This window comes from Pithys albifrons, chromosome 12 (genome assembly GCF_047495875.1).
Source record: "Pithys albifrons albifrons isolate INPA30051 chromosome 12, PitAlb_v1, whole genome shotgun sequence".
NCBI classification, from domain to species: domain Eukaryota; kingdom Metazoa; phylum Chordata; class Aves; order Passeriformes; family Thamnophilidae; genus Pithys; species Pithys albifrons.
Genome location: NC_092469.1, coordinates 15232093 through 15244401, shown reverse-complemented (window position 1 = coordinate 15244401; position 12309 = coordinate 15232093). Strand labels below are relative to the sequence as shown.

Sequence of the window (12309 nt, the reverse complement as noted above, 5' to 3'; positions counted from 1 at the left end):
CGCCGCAGCCAATCCGCGCCGTTCTTACGGCGCGCCGAGCGGGGCGCGGAGCAGCCGCGGATTGGCTGGGCGGGAGCGCGTCAGGGCGGCCCCGCGCCGCGATTGGGCGAGGCGCGCGCGGCGGGGGCGGAGCCAGCGGGCGGGGCCGGTCGCCCGGGAGACGGCGGGGGGCGGGGCCTGTCGCGGGGCGGGGCCTGCGGGCGGGGCGGGGCCGCACCGGGAGGCGCCTCCATCTTTCGGCACAAAGGAGCGGCGGCGGCGCCGGGGCCGGGACCGGGGCTGGGACCGGGGCCGCCCTCGGGCGGGGGGTCTGCGGCGGCACCGCGGCCAGGTGAGGCGGGGAGGGCGCGGGTAGCGGCGGCGCTGCGGTGGGCGGGGGCTGCGGTGGAGCGCGGCGCGCTGAGGGGAAGGGACAGCGCCGCGCTGGGCGCGGGTGGCCGCGCTGGCGGCCCCGGTGCCGCTGCGGGTTAAGGAGGGAGAGCACCGCGCTCCGCTCCCCCCGGGGGTTCGCCGCGGTTCATCCCGGCGGGGCGGGGGTCGGGGGTCGGGTCAGCGCAGTCCCCCGGCCCGGGGCAGGCCTGGGGTCCCCCCGGCAGTGCCGGGCGGGGAAGGTGCCCCCCGCGGGGGTCGGTGCGCCCCCAGGGAGGGCACCCAATGGGGAGAGGCGGTAGCCGCGGTCCTCTCTCGTCCCCCGGGACTGGACGGAGCTGGGCGCGCCTGTGGAGTTGGGAGCTCGCTGAAGGAAGCGGCGGGAGGTGAATGAAAAGGGGGTTTGTGGCTGGGGTACCCGAGCCCGGCGCTGCTCGGGGCCGGGAGGGGCTGGAACTTCCCAGCGGCACCTCCCGGTGCTGGGAGAGCTCCCGGGTGGCTCGTATGACTTGCAAAACAGAGACTTGGCTCTACAGCGGTTCTGGTGTGCGAGGGGCAAAGTGACATCGGATCGCGGAACCACCACAGGCTCGACCTGCTGCTCTGGGAGTTCGTGGCAGCTCGGGAACCACAAGGGTTTTTTGGAGCCCTTGGATATTGTTATATGAATGTGACAAGCCAGAACGATGGAAAGTATTTATCACTCTCAATGTGAAAGTATTTCTGTAGAGAAGGTTTTCTGTCTTTACGGAGAAGATAGGGAGGTGTGGAGTGAGCCACCAAATGCCCTGATTTACCTGGATCTTTTGTTTCACATTCTTGGGCGACAGATTGGGCAGCACCACCTTCGCCACCGGGGTGGTAACACCAGGGCTCTGCTCTCACAGCTCAGTGCTTCTAAAGCAGGTCTTTTTACTGCTTGTATTATGCCCATATCAAGCATGAGTTTCTCTTTGAAGCCCTTTAGTTCTGTCCCTCTGATCACTATTTCTATCTATCTATCTATCTATCTATCTATCTATCTATCTATCTTCTTTTACCCTCTTTTTTTCAGAAACTGTTGTTTCTTCTCCTCTGTGTAGCCATAGGGAGAGTGTCCCTTCTGGGCAGAGTCATAATGTAGGTCCTGAGAATGACTGTAGTCAAATTATTTTTTTTCCATTTTCAGTTTTGCTATTGCAAAATCAGTTCCTCGAGCCCAGAGTTCATTTTGGTGCTCATCCTGTATTTATCAGGTTTTCTCATGCAGTGGAACTTTGGTCCATGTAAAAGCACAGATGTAAGAGCTGCCTTTTCTCTCCTAAATTTATTCAGCCTCCCAGATACTGCTCTGTTTTCTGACTGCTGGTGTGTTTGGTGGGTTTTTTTCCCTTTTATGTCTGTGTCAGTGTTTGTTTTCTTCAGTATAAAAGGGGTTTTTTTCCACATAGGACTAGCTTTGCCTCAGGTTTTTAGGTTTTCTGTCCTTTGTCTTACAGTAAATGCATGGGTTATTATTTTTTTTGTGCTGGTCCTCAGTTCAGTTCCATTTCACTTCTAATTTTCTGTGCATCCATCAGTGCTATGAGGTTATTGTCATGTGGAGACCTTCATACATTTGTGCACTGTGACTTTCCCTTGTTTACCTCTTGGTATTACAAGTGTTGCTGTTTTCCTGTTGAACTGTACAAGTTTTTGAACAGTGGATGTTCTCATCACCTGTGAGCCATTTGAAATATTCCCTTACTTATTGGCTCCTCTTGGATTCCTGTGTTTGACTGTGGATTTCTGGACTGTGCATTCTCAAAACTTGTCATATTATTTTAAGAGTCTACAGTGCTGTTCAATGTGGTTTTGTTTTGCATTTACCCAAATGCAAAGAATTGATCTGTTCTTTGATCTAAATCAGGCCCATTCTTCTGTAAGTGCTTTTGCCTGTCTTTGTTCTCTGCTGAAGTCCACTCAGCAAAAGAGGCCCTTTCTCCTCCTGGCACCCATTCCTCTGTCCCTTCCTTTAGGACATTGCTGTTACTGCTTTGTGCCCTGATTGCTGCTGTTTGTTCCCATGTATTGTTCTGCTTGAACAGATCGTGTGTTTCTCCTGGTGTGTCCTCTGTCAGGTGGGTGAAGCACAACTGTAGTTACACCATCACTTCTTGTCTCTCCCCTTTCCCCCAAATACTCTGTTGAGGTTCCTCTAACAGAAAGTTTTCAGCATCTGCTGTCCATCACTTGTATAGGAATCTCCTCCAGGGTATTTTAGTGCTGTGTCTTGCATTCTGCACAACTCTTACTGATTGTTTATTAGCTGGTCTTGGTTATTTACCCACTCTTAGATTGCTGATAGACCTAATTCACCTCGTCCATGCACTCCCTTATCTTCAGCTGTGATATCCGTGTGGGCAGGTGGGGCTATTGGTTTCCTCGAGGTCTTTAATGTTCCTTTTTGTTTACTTTCAGCCTCCTACACATGGAGTTTCACTGCAACACTTCATGGTAGCCACTTTTGTATCCTGCTCTCCGGTCTCATAATTCAGTGATCACTCAGTGGCTCCCTTATTCTGTGTTACCTTGTTTTGTGCTTTTCTTAATGTTCTTTTTTTTTTTTCCTCTTAGAGGGATGTGATGGTTTCCTGCACAACCCTGCAGTGCTTTCCCTTGATATCTTATCAGTATTTTCACATAGGAGGTCTTGGCTCACAGTGTGTTTCATCTGCTGTGAGCCTAATGGATGGGCTGGAATAGATCACTTACAATTTTGGTTCCCTCCTGGAAAATTAAGACATCTCTCATACTCTGCCCATCAAGTGGAATCAAAGTACATTTTCCTCAAGCTTTTTGCTTGCTTGTGAAACTGAAGGAATAAAAGGAAGATACTTAGTAGCATAAGCAGTAAGTTCATGATAAGGGCAGCAATTTGTGGAACACTTGCTGATCTGTAGCTCTTTAGGCTTCTTCATTCAATATTACTTTCATGTCAGTATCTGCCCTAGCTGACAACCTGCTGTGTTTGGAAATGTCTCCTGTTGGTCACTTCCCTGTGTGGTGGGATCCTCCCAAAGTGGAGCAGGGCTCATCATATGCGCTGTTTGGTTTCCCTCTCTATGCAGAGGCAGCAAATTAAAATGCTGTGCCCTAGTAGTGATCTGAAGGCAAGATAATGTCATGACATTTGTCCTGTTCTTCTCCATTATCAATATGTTGTGTTCAGCATTTTAAACTGTCTTTTTTGTGTTTCTTTCCTTTGAATTTATTCCTTGCTTTAAAGCAGTACAGGCAGAAGGGCCGTGCTGGGATTCCTTGTCTTTCAAGTGTCTCATTAGAATTGTGTTGTGTCACTTTGTGGTTTGTGTTTCCCAGTGTCCTGACAATATATTTTGTTTTCCTGATTTATATGTGATGACTGTAAAGTTGGCATTGCAGGGCAGTGGCTGTGCCAACATGATCTTTATTTCCTTTTCTATTATTCATTATGTCACTGAGGTCTAATAAAAGTCAAATTTTCACGCATGACTCATAAGGTTGTGTGACTGACCAAAGCATCACAGTCTCCAGCAGTGCTTGCATCACCTGCCCTTGATCTACCACTCCTGTGGCCAAATTTGTCCTCTTCTTCAGAAGCACAGGTTTGCCATGAGAAGTTTGTGCCCTGCAGTGGGGAATACCTGACAGCCCAAAGTCTGGGGTGAGGGGCTGCTCCTTGGTTTTTAATTGTTAAGTGGGGTTCAGTGAGTTACCATGATCAGTGACAAGAAATCCATCTTTTTCCTGATAAATCTCTCCCCTTGGAGTTGCAGTGGTTTCTAAGCATTTGGAACACAACTATAGTTCTTTTCCTACCTTTTGGTTTTCTTTGCTGTAGGAAATGCTTCCCTCTTGCTGTAAGTATCTGAATATCTTGGTCTTTTGCTGGACATGAGAAGAAGAACAAGAGTTGAGGACATCTTGATCTGAAGTGTTGGCATGGGTTTTTGGATTACCAGCTTCAGTGCATGTGCACAATGTGATACTATTTCAGCTTGAATCACAGGTTAGGGGGCAGCCAGTGAACTGTGTGCCAGGAGGCTGTGCCCTTCATGTGTATCTTGTGCCTTCCTGTAGACACTGGGATGTTCTAGAAAGTGATATTGAAAAAAGAAAATCCAGCAACCTGCTGATGCTCTTTTTTTCCTAAAGGCAAAGCTGTCTGGTGGCATGGAGGGGGTTTAGAATTGTTCCCTGCTTTTAAAAACATTCACCAAATGGTGAATGAAGAATGGGGCAGGGGGGTGGGGGTTATTTGCACTCAAAACTCTGGCTGATATGTCAGTCCTGGAGTGAAATATTTAAAAAAAAAATTTAACAACAGATGAGTTGCTCTTTCTTTAGAGCCTCACCCCTTTTTAACATTTAGTGAAGCACTGTCTAAATGTAATTATCAAAACAATGTAATCTTAATTCTCATGAAATTCCTCAGAAGATTATTTAGGAGATGCCACAGATGATGGTGAGTTTGTGATCCTACAGAGTTTTGAAAGTTTTTAAAATTATTTTTGAGCTTTCTGCTTTTTTTCTCTAACTAAAATGGGTGCACACTCTTGCTTAAATCATTTCTAGACTGCCTTGTGGAACTTGTGCACACTCACCTTCCTCCCACATCCTAACCCACCTGCACTTGTCCGAGCCACGTCTCGGGCAGTCAGTCCCTTCCCCTTCTTGGCTGCCGGAGCACTGACCAACTTCCTGCAAGTTTCTTCACACTGATGGAGGCTTTGAAGCACTATTAAGAAAATACCAGATGTCAGTGGTTGGAGGGGACACCTCTGGGGCCTGGAGTTGGTGGCTCTGCCGCTGGCAGGAGCACTTGTGTTGCACGTGACTGACTGATCCATGTCGGGATCTCTCCTGCAGTGCTGTCCTGGCAGAGGTGTAGCAGGGCCAAGAGAAAACGTCCTCAAGGTAGACCCTGAAGAGACAAATGGGGAGAAATGAAGCTGAAGTCTCGTGTGGGGGTTTTTGTTGTTGTTTTGAATAGGTGAGATAAGAGGGTTGCAGTGCCCTGCCCAGAGCTGTGCATCAGGTCCTGTAGACTTTGCCCCAGAGAGATCTGGAATCCTGCTTCCCGTGAGTGCCTCTGAGGCAGGTTTGCTAACCTAGTGACCTACATGTTGTGTTGGACTCAGATGACAGTCTCTTGAGCAGCTGTCACTGTATCCACTCACAGGAGGAAAGAGAATCGAGGAATGTCCCCTGCTCTGCCAGAGCAGTCACGAACTTTGTCTGGCAAAGACCTACCAGCTTTCTGTGATCAGCAAGGAAGGCCACAAAAGGAGACCCTCAGCTCTGGCTACTGAAAGATCAGGCCATCCTCTGATGCTGCCTGAATTATCAAGAAAAAATTGAACTTTCTTGCGTGTTTCCTGCTGCTGTTAGTTTGTTCTGTTCAAGATGATAACTGGAGTCATGAAGGGACCAATTTGGCAGGGATGAGAACAGGAGGGTCTAGACATTGTCTGCTCTGTGCTCTGCTCTCCAGGGCAGTTGTCAGACAGCTGACAATGCAGGCTTCCAACTGAGGCATTGCTGAATTTTTCACTAATGTTATCAAAATTTTGCAGTGAAAACAGTTTTGGATGTGTAAATTTTATGCATTTGGAATATCTTAGTCATGGCATCTAGCTGGGCTTAGCTCTGTGGTCTACAGCAGGAGACTGTTCTGCCTTTCAGAGTAGTTCCATACCCAAACTGCCTCTGAAAACAAGCCCAGCTCTGACTTAGAAGAAAGAAAAGCACTAAGATGACGGTACAGACAAGAAACTGCCAAACTGTGGGTTGCCACCACTTTGGCTGTGACGTGAAACTGGTGATTTGCTGGCTCGGATCTGTCCCTTTGTCCAGCAATCTCTCCTTATAACATCTTCCTGGAGCCCACAGATGCCTCTATGCTGGTCCCAGGTAGGACCACACTGTGACTGTTTGAGCTGTGCAGTCTCTTGATTTGCCCCTCAAAGTGCTTTTGTAGTTTATATTTTCCTAATGTACAGGGTGCCTCAAGTATGTATTATTGTAGATTACAAGGAGTTGATCTCAACGTGATTGAAGAGAGCTCTTTCATTGGTTTCTGGATAGTAATATGGGTAAAACCTTATGCTTTCTGAAATGGACTGTTATTAAATTTACTAGATAAAGCTTAAAAAAGTGCATTTTGTTTTGGGTAGTTTCTTTGCAAGTCTACTCCTCTACTTGCTATCCAAAGAGACGCTTTCCTCCCAGCATTGTCTGTTCTGGAATTTCTTGTGGGTTTTTTTGGGGAGAGTTGTTTGTGTGTGTGTGCACTTTTTGGTTTTTTTTGAACTTTGAATCCTGATATCACAAATGCTTTTGTCAAAATTGTGTGTTGATAACATCTGTAACTTTCTGCACAGCAAGGAAGATTAATTTGAATTAATTGAAAGATTTATTTATAAGCCTCCAAATGAACGTCTGTGCCAAAACTTAATATGGTATAGCTAATCAATTTTATATCATGTGCTTTTATCCCTGCAGCCTGTAGGATTAGTGTTCCTTGCCATCTGCAGGGTGTTATCTTCTGCCACTTCCAAAGCAGTGCTTTATACTCTGCTCCTTGGGCAACTGCTGGGCTTGTTGGGCTCTGCCACACCTCTCACCCTGCTGGAGGCAACTCTTGTTAACTCCACGGAGCTGTCAGATACCACTGTCTCTTAAATGATTGTTATCTCAGAAGTGTTGTCATCTGCCTCAAAGCGTAACTTTAGCTCTGTCTCTGATAAGAAATTTAATGATCCATCTATGGTTTGGGGAGCTGGGAACCAGGAAGCACAGTCGATACCAGTGTGGGGTCAGACATGAAGCAAAGCTGGGGTTTCCTGGAGGCTGAAGTACAAAGGACAGTTCCACCTAAATGATTGTGAGATGTCAAAGTATGACCTCAGAGATGGGGAAGCTCAGAAGGTAGTAAATGCTTCAGCTTCTCTTTCAGAAAGAGCTGTAACAGAACAGTCTGATTGATCCCTGATGTGCCCTGAGCACTGGTGTCTCTGTATCCAGAGGTAAGGGAAAACCTGTGCAGGGCAGGAATCTCTGCCAGGTGTACCCTGGAGTCGTTTGTTTAAGTGAGAAAGTGAAGTTCACTTTAAATCCACCTTGCAACTTTAGTGTTCCTATACCAGCTTAAAAAACAGCTTTAAGGGAAGTCAAAAGACAAAGTAGTGCAGTGTGTAAGTGACTATAAAATCTGACTTTCACAATGAGTCTACAGCAAAAGAAACTACTGTGGTGGTAGTCAGTGTCTGCTGCTTCTTTCTCCTTTGACTGTTATCACTGAGATCAAATCCCTCACTGTTTGTGATGGAGTAGAATTACCTGGAGAAGCAGGGTTAGAGCCTGATTGTTTGCATAAACTTTGGACAACCCCAAGGACTTTCACAGACAAACTCTTGGGAAGAAGCTGGAGTGCTTTAAGACATGATCACTCTTTCCCTTTCTGTGAAACCAGCATGCTCAAGGTCAGTCAGGTTTCAGTTTAAGGTGCTCTTGCTACAGTGAGAAAGCAAAGCACTGTGGCAATGGCTTTGTGACACACTGCATGCCAGTAAATGCTGCTTCCCATCCAGTTCTCACACTAGTCTTAATCCTCCAGGGTATTTTTAAAGAAAATAGAGTTGAATTAGGGGTTTGCTTTGGATTACACAATGTGATGGTTGGTTATTAAGTATAAAAGAAGCAGCACAGCATTTATTTCCTCCTCCTGAAGCCTGTGGTTCACTCACTGCGTGCGCTGTGTGGTACCACACTGGACACCAAGCAGCTCCTTCTCTTTGCTTGCACAAGTCTTATGGGTGGGAGGTTGACCTCAGTCATCAGTGTGATCTCCTGAGAAAGTGTCCATTTCACATTAAACTTGTGTGTAATTTACTGGAAATTCTTGGTTTTCATCACCCACCTCACTCATTTCAAAGCTGGAAATTCTTCTTGAAATAAAAGTTTGTACTTGCAAAGAGGCTGCTTCTTATTTCTATATTGAAGTTGATTATCGTGCAGCAATTCATAGCTTCATTTCCTTCTAGTTTGAACTCTTCACCTGACTGGCATCATGAATGTTTCCATCTCTTCCTTTTTAGGAGCATCATACTTTGGGAAAGAAATGCTGAGGAAATATTTCTAATAGGAAATATTTAATAGGAAGCTGTTGGCCAAAACTCAGTTTTGCATTTGAGAAGTTGTCACCTTTACTGTGTTGTTTGCTGACTGAACTCTTGTGTTACTCTGCTTGAGAGGATGAATTGCTGCTCTAACTCCTGTAATGGTGGCGGAAACTGGAAAAGTGTTTCTGGTAGCTGAAACCCTCTCTCCTTGTTTATGTACATGAGAGGTTTTTTGTCTGCTTGGCAGTGCACTCCATTTCATGAAAAGAAGAGGCATTTTCCATCATGAGGCAGTGTTATGGTTGGCTGTAACTGAGTATTTGAGGGGATGAATCACCGACCCTTGGGCTGCACATTGCAGAGACAGGAGCCCAATCCCACTTGGAGTGACTTCTCCATTGGAGTGCTCGGTCGGATGATCCAGAGGAGGCTCCTCTGGGGTGGGCTGGGCATCCCCACTGCCAGGCAGGTGCAAATCCACTCATACAGCATTTGTTTCAATGGATCATGATTTCATCTTTCCCTCTGGGAGTTCCGGCTGTGGCAGGTTGGTTAGTCTGTGGATGTTGGAACCCTGTGCATCCTGACTGGAGAGCAGCTGCTTTGATGTGGTGGAAATGGTCCATGGAGCTGGTGGAGATGTGTGGGGACACAGGAGGCTGCAGCTGCTTTTTTCCCGTGCAGGGAAAGTGTCCAGCTCCAGTGGCATCTGATCTGGTGCTTTGCTGAGGGCAAGATGTGGCAGTACAGCTGTTTGGGGGTGCCCTGCGGGTGCTCTCTGGTGTAAGGGAGGTGTCAGACACTGGCATTCTGCGTTCCAACAGTGTCTGTTCAGTGAGAGGTATCACTACCAGCTACTTCTTACAGAATAAAACCTTGTATTTTTATCATATGTTTGGCAACTTTGTAGTCCTGCATCCTGAAGTAACATCTGATAGTCGGAATTTAGAGAGAATGGATGGCCCTGCCCGTTGAGAGGCAGGTACTGGCTGCTGCCTTGACCATTTTTTGCACTTAAAAATATGAGCCCAAGCTTTTAATAAAATACCATTTCAAAATAAAATAAAAGCAATGTCACTTTTATAAATCTGGCTGCTGTTGTGATCAGCTTTCATAGGCTTGTTGCCTTCCTAAATTTGTCAAAGAATATTCCTCTGGCAAGTGCAGAACTGCTGAGATTGGGCTTTCCAGCATTGTTGTGTATGTGAATGGCAGAAAATCTAACTAGTCTTGGGGATAGGGATCACAGAACCGGTTTCCTTTCTGTCCTGTAGCTTAGCAATCCCTGGTGTTTTCACACACAGCTGCTTCATCTGAAGACTTGCAGTTCTACTTAGACTTGCACAAATCGTTTAAGGGAATGGTGTTTGCACGGTATTATTGGAACCCTGACGGAGGCAATAGGTTTCTGTTCCAGCAGCCTACCAAGGAAACTTATCTTTATTCTTGTGCTGTTGCTTGGGTGACTCTTCGCCATTAGCTCACAACAAACTTGGGTTAAACAGTGTTCTGATGTGATACTAAAACAGAAAAGGCAGAAGTCACAAAGCACACTAAATCCTCCAAATAGCATAATTTTTATGAAAACTGGTACACTTTGGTTAACAGTTGGTCACGGTTCTATAACAGAAAACTGCAGAATTCTAAAAGCAGCTGCAGAGACCCTTAGCTGTGTAACTACTGAAAAAGAATTTAAACGGATTATGAAAGATTAGTTCTTTTCCTTGGCTGTGTTTTAACAGCAAAACAAACATGCAGGCTTTGTCTCAGGAGACTGAGCTGTTGACTCTCAGCCCCTGGGAAGGAGCCTGCAGGTCTCTCACCGTGTGCTCACTCTTGTGCCCAGCTCAAAGTGTCTCTGCCAGGTGGGACAGGGGGCTTAGCTCAGCCTGTCTCCATCCTGCTGTTGTGATAGTCTTGTTCTACTCCTTGAATTTTTTATCGTCTTTTAGACAAAGTCTTTTTAAAAATTCCCCTTTCTACTTTATTCACAATATTTTCATGTACAGTGTTGAGTGGGTTTGTAGTAAAAAAAAAGGTTTTGTATCTAGCTTTTGAGAGCAGGGATTTGTGAAAATTAGGATTGAAGTTAATTTAAAAATTTCTTTCCATCTCTGTATGCAGAGATCATTACCTCCTTTTGAAGCAGTAATACTTTTCATCTTTGATGATACACAAATGGTTTTGGTTTTGTCTTGGTTGTGTCTCTGAGGTCTCAGAGGCTGGACAGAAGGAGAGTTGATCACTGCCTTTCCCTACTGCCTTTCCCCATTCCATTCTGCAGCTGACCTGAACTCAGGTTTGATGTCTCTGTCCTCTTCATCAGTGACAGTGAGGGAGTTGGGATGGCCACCAGCAGCCTAATGCTAAAGTCAATTTGTTATAATGCTGTAAATGTGTCCTTAAAAACCATGGCAGCTCAAATGCACATCACTGTTAAAAGACTTCTAAAAAGCTTTTCCTTTGCACTTACTCGTACTCTATCTGAACAGGCTGGTTTGGGAGGCAGATCTGTAGCAATCTTTTTTTTCTACCTTATGTTCCTAATTATTTAGTCTTTCAGTTGGTTTGAGGCTTGACAATGAGCTCCTTGTACATGATGTGAGCAACAGCCAAGTGAATGCTGTCAAACTCAGCTCTTTACTAAATAAGGGGAGTTTATCCTGTCATTTCTCTCTTCCTGTTATCTAATCAACTTTTATAGTGTACTTTTATTTTCTGCTTGCTCTACTTGAGAGTGATCTGGCACAGATATTATTGCATCTCTTTTTCCTTCTGTAAGCTGTAATTTGAGGGGAGAAGTTTGTCACTGCTCTGCACTTGGTGCTGCGGTGTCTGGAATACCAAGGCTGTAAGAACAGATTGGGTTTTCTCTATCCATGACTTGTCCTAAAGCTACTGGATGACAAACTGGGTTTTGAAGCTTTGAGAGAATTCCCCCTATAAAGGCTGACTATAGGTGAAAATAACAGCATGGCAGGTATAGAGAGGAGGTATAGACATCTACCTTAGACTCAGTTTCCAAGTGAATTGTTCTTTTTTTCCATCTGTTTTCAGGAACTCTTCAGTGCAGTTCCTGAAGTGAAAGCAGAGTCACCTGTGATGACTCACTGCCCACCATAAAGGCTCCCAGAGTCTGTCCTGGACACGACCCTGTGCCCTGGAGAAGTAGAGTCCACTTGTGTGACAGCACTTTATGAGCAACCCCACCTGTTCCTGAACTGAGCAAACTTACGGGTGAGTGGATCATAATCACTTGTTTCTAATCATGCTTTAAGTTGTCAACCAGAAAAACACAGGTTTCAGAAATAAGTTTTAATCCTGACTTATGTCTATTTTTGTTTCTTTAGTTAGGTTCTTACTCATTGCTAATCCCTAAAATACAGCTTTCCATACTTGTTTTCATGACAAGATTGATTCACTGTCAGTGTTTTTGTAAGCTGCTTTATCCACATTCTAAGTCTGTAACATTTTTACACTTCAGTATTATCTTGTTACAATGTCCTTAAATGATTTAGATTTATAAATATATGCATATTTTTCCCTGGGAAGACATTTTGAATTTAACATAGCTAGCTTTTTAAAAAATAAAAAGTAATTTGAACTAATTGTGATCTTCCACAATTGTGTTTGAAGTCCTTATAGTCTGTACTAGCACCTCTCATCTTGCTAATGGAGAAGGCAGCAGCCGTACTGGCTCAGATGGAAGGACTCAGAACCTATTCAGGGTTTAAGGCAAGCATGATGTGATGCTGAAACCCTCCTAATGATTCATGGTTTAGGAATTTTTTGAACAAGAAATCAAGATCTTGTATTT

General features: G+C 45.4%; 1 protein-coding gene across 2 annotated transcripts in view; it reads left to right on the top strand.

Annotated features, from left to right (window-relative positions):
• The first annotated feature begins 240 nt into the window (after window positions 1-240).
• RSPRY1 (ring finger and SPRY domain containing 1) overlaps window positions 241-12309 on the top strand; it is a 38741-nt gene continuing 26672 nt past the window's right edge. For both annotated transcript variants that reach the window (XM_071567574.1, XM_071567575.1), the window contains exons 1-2: window positions 241-331; window positions 11550-11729. The gene's annotated coding sequence lies outside the window, so the exon portion shown is untranslated. The remainder of the gene's footprint in view (window positions 332-11549; window positions 11730-12309) is intronic.